Raw genomic sequence first — 21,856 nt, 5'->3', positions numbered from 1 at the left:
CTTTTTCTAGGTTCTCCATGTTCAATTTTATTGAAAAATCTCTGTCTTATTATATTGTAAAATATAGAATAATTTCTTTTTGCTATGATTTCACTTAGTTTAAACATAGTTAGCTCTGATTTTACCATGACAAACCACAGTAAACTTTTGAAAAGACTGCTTTAGTGCTTTAGTACTACCTGGTACCTCTCCTAAGATGATACAGCTCCAGTCATTTGGATGGTGTTCAATTGAGTTCTAAGCCGTTTTAAAATGTAATGTGTTAACAATCAGGTTGACCAGGTTTGCTTATACAAATTACACAACGTTTTGGAGTTTTCTTTTTATTTTGAAGCTGCTTGCAGTTTGATCATTTTACGAACGTTAATGAGGCTTTTTTGAAAGCCACAGTGCTGCATTCAATGTCATTAGACTGATATGTGGGAGTAATTATGAGAACATTAAAAAAAACCCAAAACACTGGTCAGTAATCAAGGTGATGAGTTTGAAATTAAGTGAGGTTTCATTTTGCTTGAGCATGCCAATACCAGGAATCACCACCCTGCTTAGCAAATCATTTAGTCTATTCCATTGGCAATACAAAGACACTGTATGTGCTCTTTCTCTTACTACAAAAGAAAGCAAGAAACAGCACTTATTTATGAACAACACTGCATGGCCTTTCTGTTTCTTCATCTTTGTTGAAAAGCTTTTTTTTATATACCACAGATTTCACAACAATAAACAAACACTGGATTGCATTCACACGAAAGGCATTTAGGTTTGACTCCACTTACGAGATGTTGTTTCAAATCCATACAATTAAATCTTTTGAAGAAAAAATGTCTTGGGGCTCAATCTCCACTCACAGGTTTTTGTAATTGACTGCTGCACAGTTATACTCAATATATCATATTGTGAAAAAGTGCATATTGTTGATTTCCTTTGGTGCTTTTCTTTTTCTGCTGTGCCAAGGACCATAACGTCTCCAGATTCTATTGTTAGCTCAGCTGGAGAACTCTGTATTAATCCATGTGCCATCAAAAGAGAGAATTATTGGTTTTATGAAAGGAAAAACGAAGAGAAAAAAGTCTTGCCGTGCCGCTTTTCTGTGCTAGCTGCCAATGTTAAACTGTGTTGGGAAACTTTCATCCTTTGACTCTGTCTTGCAGGAGCAAAAAGTCTCTTTCGACTCCTCTCACTCACGATGTACGAGAGCCACATCACATTCGAATTCGAATAGACATCAGAAGGCCATACAACACTGAAATCAGACATTTTACTACTAGTGTGAAAACAAAATATACACATATACTGTCCATGTATTTGTAACTAGCCTGGTTGTAGTATTGTAATATAAGGCTGTATCAAATGCACTGTAAATACAATGGCATTTATTTTATCTCATGTTATTGTAGGAGCCGTGGTAGCTCAGACAGCGAGGGTGTCTAACTCCTAACCAACAGGTTCAATCCCAGGTGGGGGCAAGTGATGTAGCTTACTATAATGCCTTCCAGACGACTCTCAGCTCCACCCTGCCTGCTTCCCAAGTGAGCACTGGGGGTTAATCTCTCCAGGGGTAATAGGCTGGCCAGAAATACTGACCATTCCACCTCCAGTGTTGGATGGTCAAGTGGGTGGCCCTTGCTCCCCATTCCCCATGGGCCTTTATGGCTTGAAAAGGGACCTACCTCCCATGTTACTGTAAAATGGCATTCTTGTAACCTGTCAGAATGGCTAATGAAGATCACTAGAGGAGGAATGCAGGGGCTTCAAACAATTGTTCACTTTTTTCCCCTATATTTTACGTATCACAGAGCATTAAAAAACATTTCAGTAACTGGAATTAATAACATATCAGCTAATACACTGCTCTCAACAGTTGAGAGCAGTGGAGAAGGCCATTTACCCAAAGTTTGCCCACAGTTAACATTAAAGATCTTTGTGTCTAATTCTGATTTGTGTCCTAGATTCTCCGGTCACTGCATTGAGTTAGGAAAAATGAACAAATGCTGTCCAATCGTGGTTCTTTTGGGTCTACGTCTTTCATGCAAGTGAATAGCCTGCTGTGCTCTGCCTGTGGCCCATTGCTTTGTGCAAGTAAAGCACAGTCAGTATTTTTTAAAATACAGACAGTAGATAAGAACATACAGTTGCAGTGAGACAGAAGAGCAGAGCTTTCGGCCCATCAAGCTCAATTGTTTGCCAATAGCTAACTGATTGAGGATTTTATTCAACCATTTGTTGAAAGGAATCCGGATATCAGCAAGGTAATTTGTTTCAGCCTCCCACATCTGTTGGTATATAAACATTCTCAAATAAAATCCCATTCTCAATTAAAAATTCACTTAACTTGTGTAAGTTTGGTGTAAAATGTTTTTTTTTGCTGCTTTTTTTGTAGCAATAAATGGGCCTTGATATGTGTGCATTTAAAAAATACCTCCAATTACCTTCTTTTGCTGCCCTGTTTAAATGTTGAAAGGGAACCTGTGTCCTCAGGCAAGCTAGAGACCTGCTTGTGGCTGCTTTCAGACTGCCCCAGGGTCTGGTTTTCTTCCTCACACAGAAACAAAAGCAAAACAACAGGGGAAGCAAGAGGGTTTGCAACTATGAGGAAAAGACAGAGACACTATGAGGAGTGACGGGCGTGACATTTGTGTACAAACGCCGTTACATTCCCAAACCCACTGCTTCACAATCTCATTCCTAATTGAACCCATCACATTCCCACATGCACCAGATTCCACACATTCTCACTCCCAGACCAATTACCCAACCACTTCCCTTTCCCTTCAGTATTTAAAGTTCCCTCACTCCCCAACCCATGCTTACTATTGAGAAGCCTCTGCACTCTTTGGATTTTGGGTTTCCCCCCCAGACTGTCTTTCTTGGATTTCCATGGTTACCAGACTCATTACTTCTCCAATTGACAAAGCCCCTGGATTATGCATTTTGGATTCTCCCTGTGATACTCCACATTCTGTAGGTTTTGCTGTTATGCATACGGATCCTCCTATTCCACTGATTGGATCCCTGACAATATTTAAATATACTGTACCAGCAGTGATCCATTTTGTGTTTGAAAACTGGTATTTTATAATCTGCCATTTAAAATGTTCTTGACTGTTAAAATTTTAAATTTGTAGTGTTCTTGAGTGCTTCTGAGTACTTTCAATGGTGTGCACCTTTATCCTGTAGAGCAATTCGAGGGACTATTTTATAACATCACTTTTTCCTGCTCATCTGTTGCGCATTGCACCATTGTGTGTGTTTCAGGTAAAATGTGCATTTTTATTTTCCCTGTTGTGTTTTCTGTGCCCTTTTCAAAGATCACAGCAAGGTAAAAAGGTGGTAGAATGAAATTAATGCAGACAAATACTCAGAAGCTCAGTTTTGTAATGCCTTCTACCATATAGAACTGAATAAAATTCCCTTGTTTCTTTGCATTTGACAATCATTTAACAAGAAGAAATAAATGAAACAGGAGAATGTATACAAAATGCATAATTTGATAATCAAACATACTGTAAGTATTTCAATTACAATTCCTTGATTTAAGTGTTTCAAAAAAGCTCATTTCACCTGGCACACCACATAGCAGCCCCACTGGACTGCAGGTCAGGTGGAGCAATGAAATATTATTCAACATCTGAATTAACGGGGCATTTAGTTAGAGCAGCTGCTGCTAGCACTGAATGGAATTCAGCCAGGACAATAGAGTTAACAGTCCTACCCTTCCAGAATGACAGTGACAAACCAAGATTCACAAATTGTCGTTTTAATTTACTCAATTCCCATCACATACTGTACTGATGGAACGCTGTTGAGGATACAGGTGTAGCTGTAGGTACATTCTGTCACTTACTATCAGAAGTAAAGGGTTATAATCTGTCTATGATAGATATATGTGCCTCCTAAATAAGTTAGAGAGCTCGTGTACTCCTCTCCGGCTTTCAAATATCCCATTGGTTTGAGATTTAATTGACTTTAAAGTAACAAATTACTTCTTTACGGATTTTCAGATCATTTCTGTTTCAGAAGACGGACCAAGTTTCTTCCTGCACATGACAACCCAGGCCAACTCCATCTCTATTTTCCAGACGACTATTCCCCAATGGACCATTGCTGTCTGCGCCGACTGCAGAACAACAAGTCATCTCGCGCTGGAGAGGTAGGTAATGAAGCCTTTTAAATTAAAGGAAGGATCATTAATGCACTTATTCAAACCGTTCTCCCAGCTGACCTCTTCATCACACACAAGCATGAAATACATTAAGTTAAATTCTCACAGAATGGATGAGTAAAGGCGGGTGGTTTTTTTTTAATATCCCCTCTCTAAGATCAGGGATCAGAAATGAAAAGCCGCAGCTCTTAAAGAAGAATGAAAAGGATGGGAATGACCGTGTGAATGGGTGTCTTTTGACCGCCACGTGCAGCAAATTGACTTAACGAAGATATTCGTTTCAGACGTAGAAAACTAGATACTAATAATCTGAATGTATACAGTATCATGTCTTTGCTGGATGCTGGCTTCAATGGCTAAACATTTCCAACTGCGGTATTTCTGAGTTCTGATCTATTTGAGGAAAGCTCATAAGATTATGCTTTGTTGATGAGAAGAAATAAAATTAACAGCTGGGAAACCTGTACATTGTGCAAAATACACTGGAAGAGATGAAGATTTTAAGTAAGACGACAGCATTTTATTGTTCAATTGCACGTGTGCTATACTTGGAAGAACCACTACAAATGGAAACTTTGTGTCCTTTAGTTATCGTTAATTTAGTTCTTGGGAAATGTAAGTGGTACAGTATATACAGTACCTTGCCTTTCATACACCAACATGTAGCACCTTTATTTACTTTCAAAGGTACAGCATGTCCAGTAAGTGGCAATAAGTCTGATTGAAAAGAGGACAATGGGCACTTCGTTATTTATTAACCAAATCTTGGACAACTCTTTAACCAGTCACTAGGCATCCAGTAGATGCTGCTCTGGGACTACAGTTGCAGAGGTAGAAAGATAACGTTTGATCATAAATCATTACATTGGGCACCCTGTGTGTGAATGATAAGCTGAATAAGTATAGAACTGTGATAAGTTTTCTGTAAAAATCCAAATTATTACATTAATCATTTACATTGTGCAATATTTTTGCAGAATGATTTCTAATTACTATTAATAAATAGCCAGCATGATGGCATAAATCAGCAAGAAAATGGTGAAGTCTTCCTCTGGGTAAGATTAAATGCCACAAGTCTTGCTAACAAATCTGGCAATAAATTGTACTCAAAATACCGAACATGATAAATGCTGTCTGCTTAAAGTAACTCAGGATATTCACTGATTTCCAGCAAGGACTGTAAAATAGTGCTGTTGACTAAGAAAAAATACATTAATTAATTTTTAATATCTCTTTTTGAAGAGTAGACTTCTTTCAATTTGTGCTAGTTTAAATACGTGTATGAATCACAGAAGGAATTTAAAAACAGAAAAACAGGAGTTAAAACTGTCTCTGTGTAGCAGTAGCAATGGCTCAGGATGCCTGAATGAACTGTGGGTTGATATTCTGGGATTACAGTGGGGCTTTTGAGCAGGATAATTCAGATTTCTTCAGAAATCCAGTTGTGTAACCTGGTACCAACATCCATTCATCTATTTTCATACTGCTTCCAATCCAGAGTTGTGGGGGTGGTGGAGTCTATCTCAGCAAGCAACGGGAGAAAGTCAGGGTATACCCCAGATGGGATGCCAGTCCATTCATCACAGGGCAGATACAGACACAAATGCAGACAGGCAAACACTCTCAGCAGGGTCATTCTTCCCAGAAGCCAATTCATCTGCTAGTATTTGGACTTTGGGAGGAAACTGGAGCTGGAAGCTTGAGGAAACCCACATGAACACAGGGAGAACATAAAATGATAATTAATAATTATAATAAATCCTTAAACTTACAAGTTTATAACTCTTTTCTGGACACTCCACTCAAAGCGTTTTACAGGCAATGGGGACCAATGTGTAGACCTACCTGGATGATGCGACGGCAGCCATATTGCACCATAATGCTCACCACACATCAGCTGTCAATGCGGAGGAGAACAGGCCAATAAAGCCAATTTAAAGATGGGGATTAATAGGAGGCCATGATTGGTAAAGGCCAGAGTGAAATTTGGCCAGGACGCAGGGGTTACACCCCTACTCTTTTCTAGAAACGCCCTGGGAGTTTTAATGACCACAGAGAGTCAGGACCCTGGTTGTACATTTTAAATATGGCATCTTTTTTAACAGCATAGCTTCCCCTTCACTATACTGGGGCATTAGCACCCACAAAGACCGCAGACTGAGCACTCCCTGCTGGCCCCACTAACACCTCTTCCAGCAGCAACCTTCAGTTTTTCCCAGGAGGTCTCTCATCCAGGTACTGGCCAAGCTCACACCTGCTGAGCTTCAGTGGGTGGCCAGGTGTGAGCTGCAGGGTGATATACAGTACATTTATATTAACAAATAGGTAATTATAATATTTGTGAGTTACTTTAAATAAAAGCCAAATGAATTGCTATCAATAGCTAAGAAGTTTGTTTTTCCTTTACCTTTAAGCCCAAGAATGTATCTGGTCACTGTTCTCTGGACAAGTTCTAGGGCAGCAACACTTTTTTGCATTGTGGTGACTGTAATTTGCATAATATTCTAAATGAGTTCTTTCTATTGTATTGCTAAATTCTAAATTCAGGCTTTTAAATGTATACCAGGGCATTTTGATGGTTCAGTAGTTAGCATTGATGCCTTTCAGTGAAGCCTTGGGTTCAAACTCTGGTTCAATTTTTTTTTTCTTCTTACTGTTTACTCTGGGTGCTCCAGTTTTCTCCCACAGTCCATTGACATATTGGTAAGTAAATTGGCTTCTGAGAAAATTTGCCCTAGATGCAAGTGTACACATACTGTATTTGTGTCTCTGTAATGTACTGGCATCCCATCCAGGGAATATTCCGCCTTGTGCCAGTTGCTACTACGACCAGTCCATGTGGTACCACAATAATGAACTATCCAGCCTCAATCTTCACTATTTATTTTATTCCTTAACTGATCCTCAATACAAATACATGCCTTTTCCATGTTCTGAACAAACTGTGTTTAAAATCTTTCATCAACATTTTGTTTGGAGTAGAAAGTTGTTGATTTATCATTCTGTTGCATGGAGCAATATTTCTACAGTACCTGTTCACGTTTTCTAAAAGTGGAACAAAAGCCTTTTATGTACAGAAATGTCATAGAGCACTTATGTTTCATGCTTACTTTTTAATAATGCATGGTAGTCTAGAGAGCATTTTTGATTGTACCTCTGTCATCACTTCACGTATGACGTTTTTTTTGTATTTTACAATTGCAAAGTTCTTTGTGTCTGATTAAACAAGCTTGCTGTGCCTCCATAAGAACACAATATGATGCTCCCTTTTGCAGCTTTTCACAAGGGATGGGATTATTTGAGAGAACCTTTTTCTCCTCTAAGAGCAATTGTATTTTCTGACACAGTTTATTTGAAAAAGATTTTCATTGCATTGTTCTGTTTCAATGTAGTGAGAAAGGGTAAAGCTTTATCTTCATACAAAACCAGAACATCATTTATGATGATCACAGCACAGCATGACACATGAGTAGTACAAACCTATTCTTGCTGGTAGAAAGTTTCTGAATTTTTCTCAATCTTGCTCCTCATGATGCGCAGAGCACTATGAAAAGCCTGGCTTTGGTATCTTGGTCCCAGTGTTTCAGGATCCCAGCTGGTACAGTCTACACATTTTGCTTTGTTGGAGACGCTTGTTTAATAGGAATTAAATTGTCTATTTGATGAACTAGAGAATTTGAATATGGGTCTGTGAATATAATTTCAACTGTGAAATTATAATCGCAGCCTATGAATTGTCAAGTGAAGAACCAGGAAGCTTTGGATAAACTTCAACATTGATTCTCACTCAACTTGAAAACATATTAGCAAATGAGCTGTATTTTGTTAGCCCAGTTGTATTCTGACCTTAGCATACAAGACAGTAACACATAATGTAGGTTTTTTGTCAGCATTATCCAGGCAAATTCCAAAACGTTTAGTACAGTCATTGGCTTATTGACAGGTTAAGTCTGATTGTAGGGATTTGAAACTTGTTTCAAATATAGGTCTCATTCTAGGCCCCTGACGTTACTCTATATAACTGCACCTAAAATGCAGTTTTCCCAAGGCATAAGACATCCACCCCTTATAGTTGAGCCTTAAACTCAAGAAGAAAGCATTGAAACAAACATGAGAATCAGTGATGCACTACTGTGGTTATTGAAAGCTGCAGGTTTACAGTATTTCTTCTCTTATTATTTCTTCTTTCCACACAGTATTAGGCTAATGGGTCACCTGTTTATGTATGCATTTATTTGAAGATAAGAGCCTAAATGTCATAAAACCTTCAAACTTTCAACCTACTTCCAATTGTAAATTGGAAGGTTTTCACTAAAAAGCTGACATCTAATACTAGGGTTTAAATTTGCAGTTATTTGCATCCATGTACAGTGTTCATGAGTTTTTGTGATATGACAGTGATATCACAATTTAACAAATTGTTGCTGTTTTTTATTTCAGCATTAAAATACATAACCTGTGAGAACATACAGCCAGCAGGCCCTTGAGTATTCCAGGGGAAATATGCTGTTTGGATTGTGCTGAAATATGTTTGCCATTGAGGTATTTGAGTAGAGTGTGTTTTTTAGTTTTTTTTAAAGAAAGAAATATTAATCAGTTGGGATTTATGGATCAAACCTGATACCTGATTCTGTGCTTTATCCATTAATTTATCAAGCTTATTTTCTATTTAGATCTTCAATTATTCCTTGCAACTACAAATAAGGCAATTAAATATTTTTCTCTGTTAGGCAGATTGAATATCTGGGGAGGGGGGGGAGGATGTGAAAGTGTTTAATTTCTGTCTCAGAATGTCAGTGATTTTATGCTTAGTCAATAAAGAAGTTGTGTGGAACACTTTGCCTATTTTACTTGAGGACTGAAATTTATAGCCCTGAAGTCAGGAGATTAGAGGAGCAGGTGTATGTTACTGCATCATAGATTGGATGCACAGGGAGACTGTATCCAGGAGCTCCTTATCCTGTGTTCTTGGGAGAGGCCTGTCACAGTTTTATTGCCTCCTCGTCAAGCATAACACATACAGGCAGTTACATTATCTAGAGCTTTATTTGTTGTTCTCACACTCTCCTTCAATCTCCCGTCTTTCTGTGCGGCCTTCGAAAACAATTGAGGACCTCCTATCTGTTATACTTTTGCAAAGTACATTTTCAGTCATCATTCAGCACCTGTCTAACTATCAGTCTCTAACAGACTTCAGTGCAGAATCTCTGAGGTGCCTGACTTAAGGAGCTGGAGAATTGACTTTCTGTCCGATCTACACGCACTTCATTGAAAGCAGGGTAACAGTTTCTTGAATGAGGTCCCTTGGGTACTTTTGCTTAAGAAAACACTTGACAGCATCAGCAGTTTTTCATAATTTCCTTCACTTACCTGTTGAGCACCCTGTGGAACACTTTCTGTGAGAGTGTCTTACTTGATTTGCCATCCTCATTAAGGTTTTTTAAAAAATGAAGAGTATCGTCTCAAGAGACCTTGCAAAACTGCTTGCAGATAAAGAGTGCAGATAAACAATCTTTCTCTACAAGCCCCTGGTAAAGCATTATGGAGCAGGCATGTCAGCCACTGACAGAACTCCCTGTACCAAGTGTCAAGGATTTTATTTTTAGAGTTGGATCGGGTCATTAAGACTGTGTGTTAAAAGGAAATCTCTCTCTCTGCCCCTAGGAAAATATTTTCATGGCAACGGACAAATAATTAAGTAGAGGTAAATGCATTTGGTTTAAGGCAGGAATGCCTAACCCCAGTCCTTAAGGCCTGTTTAAACCAGTAGCACCTAAATGGCCAGGAGAAGTTGTTAAACAGCTCCAATTAAGCCAATAATTAGTTAAATTATGATTGTTAAGAGATGAGATGGAATGAAAACCTGCAGATACAGTACAGTGGCCTTCCTGGACTGGGCACTGAGGCTTGAGGGGCCTTTTGAAATGCTGACTTAATATGACTTTAATGTAGACTGTGAAGTTCATTCATTTGTTTCCTCTTGTTCATTTTTTCAGTTCATATTGTTCTTCCCAGAAGCTATTTTGCTAGAGAGCAGTTATTCAGTGAAGTAAATAACCTTTGCATGAAGAATCTAAACATACAGTAGCAAAAAAGAAAAACAGAATACATAATCTCATATGAAATGCAACACTAAAAAAACAAACAGCTGCTCACCATGTTTCTTCTTTGAAAAGACATTGATCAGGCACGTTAAAGAAAGGAAAAGCTGAATATTATATTGAAAAAAAGTAAATAAAATAAGCTGTAAAGTGCCAGCAGGGGACAAATGCAAAATTTGAGAAGCTCTCTCTCTGGCAGTAGAGAAGTTGGCAAACACAGACTAACAACACTAATTTCTCTATGTAGTTTTACACACATGCTAAGTGGAGTTTTTATACAGTTTTTATACAGCCAGCAATGAGGATTTAACAAGCGCACTGGAGCTGCAAATTCTTGTCTTCACATTTTTAGGAATGGTACAGTCCTGGTGAAAGAAATGCACCAGCCTGTGCTGAGAAGGACATCATTTTCATAAGCCAGTGGCTTAGTCGTGTTAAAAGACTGTTTTTGGTTCAATTGTATTTAGAATACCAACTGTTTGCAATGTGTACTATAAAAAGGCATATGGAGACTATACTGAGCTGTACAGTCTTTAGTTAAAAAGGTACGTACTGTATGTGATGGCCATTGACATCTGAAGTAATGCAGAAACCTTCAAGTATTGCAAGGAAAGGAATCATTTGAAATAGAATTTCCCAGATAAATGCAGGCGCTAGAAATGAAGATGAATCTGAAACATTCATCAGATGTTTCTTGTTGTCTTTAAATCACAGAACAGCCCTCTCTCACTTTCAAGATACATAATTTAAAAATAGCACAATGTAAAATGCACAAACATCTTATTGGATGCTAACAATTTACAATAAAATTACCTGTACAATGGTGTACCAAAATACTTTACTCTGCAGGATATGAATGATTGCTTCTGGTATTAGTGTGGCATAGGATCCTCACAATAAAATGGCTCTTCCTCTGCTTGTGTCTTGAACAGCTGGTTAGTTAGCTGTATTCTTCATTATTTTCAGTTAGTCACCCTGTCTGTTGTCAGTGGATTAATTTGTTTTAAGCAAAGCAGAGAACCCACTGCTCTTTCACTCTCCAAGTTTAAACACTATTATGTGTTCTGCAACTGTTTTAATTTATCTTTTATCTTAATTGTCTTTTATCTAAAGGTTTTTTTATGTTTGCTTCCATGTATGAGACATCTCATAACCATTAACTATTTACATATACATGAATATATTGAGTAAAAACTCAATTGAGTTTATACTGAGTTTACTCAATATACTCTTTTACAGTACTCTTGCATATTGAGACCCTAACAAGCCTATCTTGCTGACATATTTGGAGGATCATTCTCTTAATTGAAATGCATTAACTATTGCTGAGGTACTACTGAGAGTGCCACTGGTTAGAGCTTCCATGTGGAAATCCTTCATTACTACTGTACATGCCATAGTAAGGTGAGTTGTTCTACCTACTTCTGAGACCACCTGTAAGGTTTTTTTTTGTTCTAGCTGAATTGATTGGCCACAATACCCAAACCATATTATTTCCTCTTTTAAAAATTACAACAGGTCAGTGCTTCTTCAAAAAGGAGGAATTGTTTTTTTTTGTCTCGTAAAAACATAAAATAAATCTCCAATGGATGTTCAGCTGTAAAATTCTATTCCTAGCTATAACTGTTTGATTCTAGCTATGAATAAAATACTGCTTTGAAATGACCTGGTCAGATTCTTTGCCATAATTTTCAAACCTTTGTTTATGTAACACCTGCTTTGTCATAACTAGTTACAGTCCATAATGAACTCCACAGAGGCATAGCCAGCAGGAAAATGCCTTTTAATTACTTTTTGCCTGTACACTGTAGGAAACAAAGAGGTTTCAAAATAAGCTAGTGAAGAAGGAGGACAAGGCTTTATCAGAGCGAGACAGACATCAAAATGGGAATTGGAAAAAGAATTGAACTTTTGCTTTTTACTTAGCTGTAAAGCCACTTCCTTGAGTTCTGAAGTATCAGTGTACATAGGGAGTACGTAGAATCTTTATCAATTTATACCTACTTGAGTGTTTTTTTTTTCATTCCACTAGTGTGTTCAGTTCAAGCAACTGCAATTTGAACATTTGCTTTTGTTATTACAGTATATACTGAATGCAAAAAAAAAACATTTTAAAAATGAGAAAAGACAGGTGTGAATCTGAAGAGAATGGAAAGGGCAATGTCAATGTTGGGGTGAGGTTCTTATGTGAAGAAAAACGCGCTCAGCTCAATACAGTATCTAAACTTAATCTAATCGATGCTCTCGTGTGCATGCTGCCTCAGCTATTCTGAAGCTCTCAGACAATGTTCTGTTTGAAAATCACACAGGCACAAACTGTGTAACTGCCTGAGAGCAATTAACATGCTGGTTGGAATCCATTCTCTGCCCATTTGGAGATGAAACTGTTAGCTTATAAATAGAGGCGCTTTGTGGGACATAAAGGCACCCCATATGTGACAGTTTTAGCAAAACCATCTGTGATAGACGAATGTTCTCTGGCTCCGTTTGCTAATATGCCATAAATTTTCTTTATGAAACACTTTATTTTCCATTGCTTGCTGACAAGGCCTAATAAAATTTGGCCACTGTTGCCAGTTGAACCAGCAGAATTCTAGACAGTAGTTACTGATCTTGATCAACCAGACTTTGTCTTTCAATGATCAACCTGCCAATTCCCACCACTATAACTTATGCACACTGTTTTATGTCATTGGAATGCAATTAAAATTCACAAGTTATTTTGTGTTACTGTTAAGTAATACATGTAGCAGCTGTTTTCTTAATTTACCCCTTTGCTGCATCAAATACTATTAACTTGGAACATTTTGCATGGAATGCTGTGAAGAGTTGTACTGTATCTTTACTTGAAATCCAATTGCTTTGACACTTTTGGATGGCGCTGATACGTGTGTTTTTTTGCTACATATTGTAACTTTGTGATTTTCCTTTGTATATTTGTATCATGTGTTTTGTAGCTTCACATTGTGGAAGGATGATGCAGAGCAAGTCAAAAACATAAGAAAATGCACAAAGCTGTCCTTTCAGCCCATCTAGCTTGATTGACTGCTAATAGTTGATTGAAGTATCTCATGCAGGTGTCCCTTGAAGGGTGCTAATGATAACCGCTTCAACAGCTTGTTTCAGACTCCACAACCCTGGCTGTAAAAAGTCTCTTCTACTTTCAGTCTTCTAGAACTTCAGAACTTCTACTTAGTTTTGACTTGTGTCTTCTGATTCATGTTCCACAGGTGATTGTGATGAAGTCTTTTGACTACTTAAGTACTTAATCTTCTTTGTTTAGGACTACATTGTAGGAAATCACATTAAACTTGGACACTTTCCTGATTGGTCTTTACTGGTTACTCTTGACCAAAGCAGCAAAGTTCTGTTTGGTAACATGACACTAAGATAATGTAATATAATGATTCCCAGTGTGAAAAGAAACACCTTAAAATAAAAACTAATGAATCAACTAAAGTATAACTGATGTTCTTTTGACAATTTGTGTACTGAAGTTGCTTATGCAGTACATATGGGTCCCACCAGTGCCATACAGTATAACAGGACAAATAAACTGCATATGCTTTTAAGATATTTGGAGCTTTTTATTTCTCTCTCTTTTGGGGGAGGCATATGCTCAACCCATTAATTAATGTGTACATGTAATTCAATTTCAATTTTCTGCATTTGAATAGGCACAGTCCACCAAGTAGTCATCAGTACTTAGGCCATTTTAGTTGGCACCTTATGCTAGACCTCATCTGTCCAGATCAGCTCTACAGTAAATGCTCGCAGATATGCAGGAATAAAATTCAATATCACATTCAATCGTTTAAGGAATCAGACTCTCAGATTTTGTGATAGCTTTTTCTTTCACATATGGCCTTGTAAAAAAACATGTTGCATGTATTAACTACAGGTCAGTTAATTCTGTAAAGTATGGTTTTAGAGGCTTTTACACAACCTTAAAGGTTTAACCAACGGTGACAGCAGGTTCAAAGGCAAACGTTTAAATGCATGCCAACAAAAACCTATTGAATTTAACCAAAATGTTATTTTAAAATTTTAAAATAACCTCTTTTAGAATAGTGAGCACAATGTCCTATGCTGGCAGGCTAAAAGAACCAAATCTTTAGTTTTGAATGGAGAAGACTGCAGGGCTGTTGTATTGTTCTCAATTCTCAAATACACTGGCACTAGGAACCAAATTCGTACTCAATGATGGCAGAGAGCACACTTGGGTGTGCCAATGGGAATCATTGGGAAATGTGTCCAAAACTCCAAATAGTCAAGTAAGTTCTGTGAACAAAGTAAAAGTAGATCAGCTAATAGTCAGGACATTTGTTTCTACTTAAAAAAAAATGAATACTGGATTAACGATTGCACCAAATGTCAAAAGAAAACTGTTCTAGTATGATGAGCCTTGGTTACCCAAGAACCTCTATGCAGTCTATTCTGAAGCTACAGTACTTGGTGCATGTGACAGTCTAAGCATATATTGTATAAATTGGGGAATAAATTCATCTGCCATAGCATAATATATTCCACAGAGAAACAAAAGAATTTGTAGGTAGAAAAAAAACCCGGATACCTCAAACTTTTCTTCTTTATTCTTTGCCTTAAATATAATCAGTGAGGCACCTGGTGCGATTAAAATGAAATAATACTCGTCCAGTACCATTAAGACTATGCGATGGCTCTTGAAACAGTTATGTGAAAATGCCTTCACATGTAGCGTGGGGAAAACTGCATTCGCTTCAGATTTTGCGCGTCACTAAGCGGCAGGACTAATGCAGATAAGCAGGAAGTCGTTAACCCCTTGGCGATTGCAGGTGCAGCGGCTTCATCTCTCTCACTGATGTAATGATAGCCCTTTCAAAGCAATCAGCTTTGCACAATAATCATATCTAATCTGGCCTTTCTGTTTCATTCGAGACATTCAATTACGTAATATGCTTGGATTACGGGGTGTGAAGAGAGAGAGAAAAAAATGAAGCCATTGCGATATAAATGATTTAGTTTTGTTTGCTGAAAGGAAATGCAGTGCCCTGGAATAAAACCTATTTAAAAAAAAAAAGCTTTTCTAAATCTGTTTTCCTAAAACAATTCAGTTTTTAAATGGTGAATTTATGCAGAATTCTTGGAAGAAAAAAGTGAATTTATCTTTTTGCTAACTATACATATAACGTTACTGTACATAGCATTAATGCAAAGAATTACTCCAAAAAGTTTTTTCTGGAATAATTTCCAATTGTATTGGAATTCAAAAACATAAAACAACCTTATAACAAAGGCTGTGTGCTTGTCAGAAAAGTATAAAATTATATTCAACAGGGAAATAAAAGCTTTGGTCCAAACAAGCAAACAAAATACAAAAATAAAAAAATAACAACTCTGTATTAGAAAAACATGTACATTATGTCATTAAAAATTAAATGCACATACGTGTACATATATGTTGCAGTGTTTACAGGGCATGAACTGTACTTGTGCATTAACAATTACTATAAAACAATTCTGGGGAAGATGCTGGTTTATTAAGGACCAAACATAATTACATATACTGTACAGTATGTCTTATATTGAATACATCTTTGGGGAAAAATGCATTATTTACTTCTCAGGTCTGAGTCTGTGAATAGTCCTTGGGTTATGACTATGCACAGTAATGTTATTCAAACAAATTTGTTCCATCACTTATAACTTTCCTACTTTTTAGGAAAGCAATTATTAATGCTAGTAATAACATGTGAATTTTATATATTAATCCCAAACATGTAAAACCTGAGGTGCACAGAGTTAAAAAAAAAAACTCACAGTACTAGCCAGCAGGGGATTTTCAAATCCTGATCCCCAGAAACTAAACTTTTTAATGAAGCAAAACATTTTGTGTGATGATATTGGTGTCTCAACTCTTCTCTTCCCTACAAAACATATGTTTGTGGCCTATGTAATAATTACATTTTTACAAGTCATGCTTAATAAATAAGTATTTAAGGAGATACATTTCTTACAACAAAATTCACGTTTGTACTTACAGTAGGTCCAACACAGTCAACAGGAGAGCCTTGTGCATGTTATTTAAAAATCAATTGCATACAAATGCTGCATGCCCACAAAAGCAGATGTCCACATTAATCTTTCAGATCTGATCATCAATAAACTGGCTGCTCAGGTGGCAAATGCAGTTTTTTGCTGTTGGACTGGGAATAGAGATTTTTAATGATGCCAGGTGGTGGAAGATAAAGTTGCATTTTTCCAAATCCAGACCACTAGAGCCATTATAAATATTTCAGTCCATGGCCACAGAAGGTCTCATTTAAATGTTTCAAACAGTTCAGCAGACAATGGACTCCTATGTAATGTGACTTTGATGGAGTTGACTAAGGTACACAAAACCTCAAATTAAATCCAGCACATCTTGAAAAAGCTACAGGTCCCCTACAGTAACTGCAACTTTTGATCTGATTCAGTTTTGGGCTTCAATTACTAAGCGGTGCAGAATACAATACTAGCAGGGGAAAGTTGGAAATGGGAGAAAATTATGACTCGTCCTAAAGCTAACCTGGGCCCAAAAATCCAGTGCTGAGTGTAAAAATTGACTACGTACAGTAGGAGGTGAAAGCTTACCTTAACCCTAGCTGGGGTTTCAACTGAGCAGTTACAGAATCTGTCTTGGAAGGCCTTCACTCATCAGATTTCGAAATGTTCCCCAAAGCAAAAAGTATTGATCTGACCGATTCAGTTATGTCATACAATTACTGATCAGTGCAACACTCCATCCAGGCCCCAGAGAGTTTCCGAAAATAAACAATTCAGATAGGAGCAAAGAACCACTCGTTCTAAACACAACTAGGGCCCCCAAATCAGTGCTGAGCTTTTAAATTGTTAAAGTACAGTAGTGTGTAAATGCTAACCCTAACTCTACCTGGGCTGTCAACTGAGCATTTCCCTGATCTACAGTATATCTGAATTTCTCTGGGCATCAGATTTTGACGTGTTCCCCAAACTAAGAAGTATGAGCGGGAAACAATCAGACCAGTGATCAAAGCCCATGCAAGAGAATGAGATTCAATCATGATTGGTTACACTTTTTATCCGACCGACTCAGTTTTGCTGTACAGTAAATTACCATGCAGAGCACTGGCCATCCAGGCCCCAGAGAGTTTCAAAAAAAAAATTCAGAATTGAGCAAAAAAACACTTGTTCTAAACCTGACTAGGGCCCTAAAATCCAGCGCTGAGCTTTAAAATTGTCGAAGTAGAGTGTGAATGTTAACCCTAACTCTAGCTGGGGTGCCAACTGAGCCGTTTCTCAATCAATATCTAAAGACCTCCGGGCAACAGATTCTGACTTTTTCCACCAACTAACATTTGGAATGTGAAACGCTCAAATTTTTTTATAACAGCTCTTGCAGATATTTTAGATTTTATAATGTTTGCTTGTAACTTTTGATCCGACATACTCAGTTTTGGGATTCAATCACCGAACGCTGCACTGCACTAATCAGGCACCGAAAAGTTTCAGACGAAACAATTTTCGGATAAGAGCAATAAATCACCTTTCCGTGCGCCCAAATGTCCAACTCTGAGCTTAGAAATGGTCTAAGTAAAGTGTGAATGTTAACCCTAACCCTAGCTAGGGTGCCAACTGAGCTGTTCTGCAATCAATATCTGAAGCCTTCCGGCCATCCAATTTTGATATGTTCTCCCATCCAAAGAGTATGAATGTGAAATCTGAAATTGAAATATACTGTATCATTCGCTTGCAACTTTAGATCCGACCAACTCAGTTTCAGGATACAGTTACCGAGCGGTGTACCGTGCCATCCAGGCACTGAAAATGTTCTGACAAAAAAAATTCAGATAAAAAAATCACTCAAACTTCAGTCACATGTTTTTGATTGAAACTTGGCTTTTGCTTCTAAACAGTCCATTTGCCATTCCATCAAGACCATGGCATGAGGCCAATTTGCTGATCCAGAGTATGCAAGCCATTTCCCTCTGACCTGCAGACATGATAGTTATGGTCATGATGAATACATTTATTCCATAACATCATGATGATAGGATTCCCAAAACCATATAACTCATCGATCAGTGAGGTTTTATTTTTTTAGTTTTCAGACATCTTGACACTCTGGTTTGCTTGTACAGAAGTCTGGTTTACCTGCTTAATTGGCACATACTGTAAATGCTTATACATTTATATACTAACTAGTATGGACCTACTATACATACTAATTAGCATTTACCTACTGTACAATGTTCTCTTCAGTTTTAAATGTGATAATGCACCTGTGCTTCTCTTTGCAGCAGAACAAGAATGCTAACAACACAACCAGGGAAACATGATTGGAAACAACATTACAAACAAGACTAATCTCTTAACATAAAACTTAATGATGCGTTCAGGTGCACTTAGCAAGAAGCTCACAGCGACATCAAGAGCTGTCTCTATGGACTATGAAGTACTGGAGTCTGTGAGGAGGATGTTTGCATTAAATCTTCATTTAACTCCTTACCCACTTTTATTTCGGTGAAATAAAGATATTTCAGCAAGAAAAATAATTCTGGAAACTGTTGCTTCACTGCAAAATCTTTTAATTTGTGCTGGCTTAATAAAGGCTGTGATTAAGTGAGTAACAAACCTTCAGTGTGTATAGGGACAACTGCTAGCTCATTGTTCTCCGTCAGATGTTTCTGTGCTGGCTTGTTGGACTTTCAAGCCTTGTTCTGAGACGTAGCCCAAAGTCGCAGTGAAGGAAAATAAGTGCAGATCTTGAAGACAGTTAATGCATGTCCACTTCAAAACAAAACGTGTTGCATACACACATCATTCAGAATGTATTTTTTAATATTCCAGTTTAAGCCGTAATTAATGTGAAGTAGCTGCATGTTTGGATTAGTTGTTTCCTTGACCTAACTCACCTGGTTGAGGAAACCAAAACTAGAATATAAGCAGAAAGATGACAGAACCACTCCCCCCCCCCCCCTTTTGTTCATGAGGAACGACCCAAGGAGCCACTGCCAGATTCATAATGTGGCAGAGGGAAAGATGCAAGCTTTGTATGAGTGGATGCTCTGGAATCATGATATTTATACAGATTAACTCAAATACTTATTTTAAAATGCTTTCGTTTATAGTAAGTTATTTTAGTTTTCTGCACTCTGTGATGTGGTTCATCTGTGTGGCTACTTGTTTTAAAATCTTATAAATATTTCAAGGAAGCTATTATTATGTGTTTGCCAACATGGTTCCATGGTGACAGATATACTGTAGTTGCAGCAATGCTGGTGTCAACAGGTGCTTATGGAGAGGTGTGAAGCAATTCAGATATGGATTGCCTCCATTTGTCTCTTCTCCTTGGAGAATGTGTTATGTGTTCTGTTATAGCCAGTGCAAAAGTGATGCTCGAGGGACAAGCTTATGGCTGAACCAGCTTACACTACTGGAAAAGGACCAGTTTAAAAAGACATATGCATATTTATAAATCATTGAAAGCCCAGCTCAGGAATGTGAGGAAAATATGAACAAGAGGCACATGAAAGCAACCCAGATTGCTGCAAGGGAAGTTGGTGTGTTGTGAGGAACAGGAAAGATAAAAGACCATTTAGTGCCAGGTGAAGCTCAGAATAAGTAGCCACACTTTCTTTGCTCTGTCCTAGATAAGGTTATCTCCAGCGAGCACCCTTGAAGAGCATATTGAATACTAGCCATTTTATTGATTTAAAAGACGATCAGAAGGGCTATCATAATTGCTGAAATGTGCTTGCTGGTATTTAAATTCCTTAAAGGATGTGCGCAGTCAAGATGAGATTTCATATCACGCCTGCTCTGTGTGCCTTTAATTTCACTCCAGCTGATAAAATAAATTCGGAGCTCGCATATTCCTAATTTCTAAATTCTGCTTTAACTACGTCAGCAGAATATATTAAATATCTAAAGCAAGGGGAGAAAAGAGGCAGACGTAGGATAAGTGATTAGTTAAACAGACTTCAGTTGGAGCCTTAACTACTCATGTCTCCTCTAATTTTGTGCCCTGTTGGCTCCCTGCCTCCAAGAGCTTGTTAGGAGAAGTTCAATCAGGGCAATTTGAATTTCAAACGGAAACCAGCAAATTCTCCTTTGTGTATTTACACAGTCTTCTTTATAAAAGACCATTAGGTAGTTGTCTTTTGTTTAAGCATGATCTAACCAAATACACATATATACTGATGGAAAAAAGAAACTCAACACCTCCTCCTCCTCATCCACACTCTGGCCCTCCCGTCTGTATGGAACAGGCTGCAGAGTGACTCATCCGTGAGGAGGACCTGATGCCACTGCTGATGAGTCCATCACAGCCTCTGTCTGGCCCAAGCCAGTGGGGTGTGACGTCTAGGAGGTGTGAGCAGAGGGCCTCTGACAGGTCGCCTTGCTCCAAGGCCAGCAGCATGGAGCCTCACTGTCCTGTCACTGATGTGGGCATTGTGTCTGCCGGCAGTTTCTGCAGCAGTACAGGTGACAGATTTGAAATGGTCTCTCAGATGGACTCGTCTAATGTGTTGGTCCTGCTCTTGTGTGGTCACTCGAGGGCGACCGGATCTTGGACAGTCATCTGTCCTGCCGGTCTGCTGAAACCTTCTCTGCAGTCGGGACACAGTGGAGCAGCTTACTCCATAGTGTCTGGCAACGCTGGTACGTGACATGCCTGCCTGCAGCATGCCAATGGCCCTCTCCCTTGCTTCTGGTGACATTTGAGGCATTATGGAATGCACAGAAACCTGACTAAGTGAGGTCTTTTTCTTGCAGTGACCTAAGCTTTGAATTAAGGCCTTTTTAAAGGTGACCTGATCAGGCATTGTTCCACCTGGACCTCGTTGGGTAAAAGTGCACCTAACAAGCCTTCATGTGATTGGCAAGTCGCAATGTCTCACTGCACAAGCTGTTTTGCTGGTCAGAGGGCTTAAAACAAATCCACAGCTGTTTGTGAAAGTAAATAAGCTAGAATTATAGTATTCTCATTCAAGAAAATGTTGTGTTTTTTTTCCATCAGTATACTGTATATCATGCTGCTGAAACCCAGAGGGTTAATACATGTTTTAACATTTTATGCCTGCAGGTGGAAGGGGGGACAGGGCAGTCCATACTGCAAAAGATCAGAAACTTTCTGTTTAGATGGATTTAGGAAGTATGCAGTATTGCCATGAACAAAGAAAGGACTGATTCTTTTGAACAACACAGAGGACATTGATAATGCATTATGGATGGAGTTCTGAGCACAGAATGTTTTGGGACTGAAAATAGCATCTTATAAATGCATACAAAGTGAAGTTATTAATATTGAGTTATGTACTGTATTATAAAGTGTTTATCTGTGATAGGAGACTGACTTTTGTTAACTCTGGAGCTCATTCCCCCTATTGATCGTCTAAATCAATAGGAGGAGAGAGTTTCTGCCAGTTCATTAACTCATTTATACATGTTCATTAACTTTAAGACTCTATTAAACTATTACTGATTACAAAGAATCTAGAAATATGGCTTTGCAGCCCCTAGACTTAAGCATTAAACACACACATGAAATTTATACTGTGAAGGCTATTTGTTTAAGGGGAAAAGGACTACT

At 38.1% G+C, this 21,856-nt stretch overlaps 1 long non-coding RNA gene across 3 annotated transcripts in view; it reads left to right on the top strand.

Annotated features, from left to right (window-relative positions):
- The window catches only part of LOC138241784 (uncharacterized), a 264,964-nt gene that overhangs the window by 29,312 nt on the left and 213,796 nt on the right, over nt 1–21,856 (top strand). Inside the window, exons 1-2 of one of the 3 annotated variants that reach the window (XR_011191059.1) lie at nt 2,844–2,961; nt 4,002–4,150. This is a non-coding gene — a long non-coding RNA (uncharacterized lncRNA). Of the gene's footprint in view, nt 1–2,843; nt 2,962–4,001; nt 4,151–21,856 lie in introns of those variants that run through there. The other 2 variants (XR_011191061.1, XR_011191060.1) reach the window with 2 other exon arrangements.

This window comes from Lepisosteus oculatus, chromosome 11, assembly GCF_040954835.1.
Source record: "Lepisosteus oculatus isolate fLepOcu1 chromosome 11, fLepOcu1.hap2, whole genome shotgun sequence".
Taxonomy (NCBI): Eukaryota; Metazoa; Chordata; class Actinopteri; order Semionotiformes; family Lepisosteidae; genus Lepisosteus; species Lepisosteus oculatus.
Note: the sequence above shows the minus strand (reverse complement) of the source record. Positions and strands in the feature narration are given on the sequence as shown.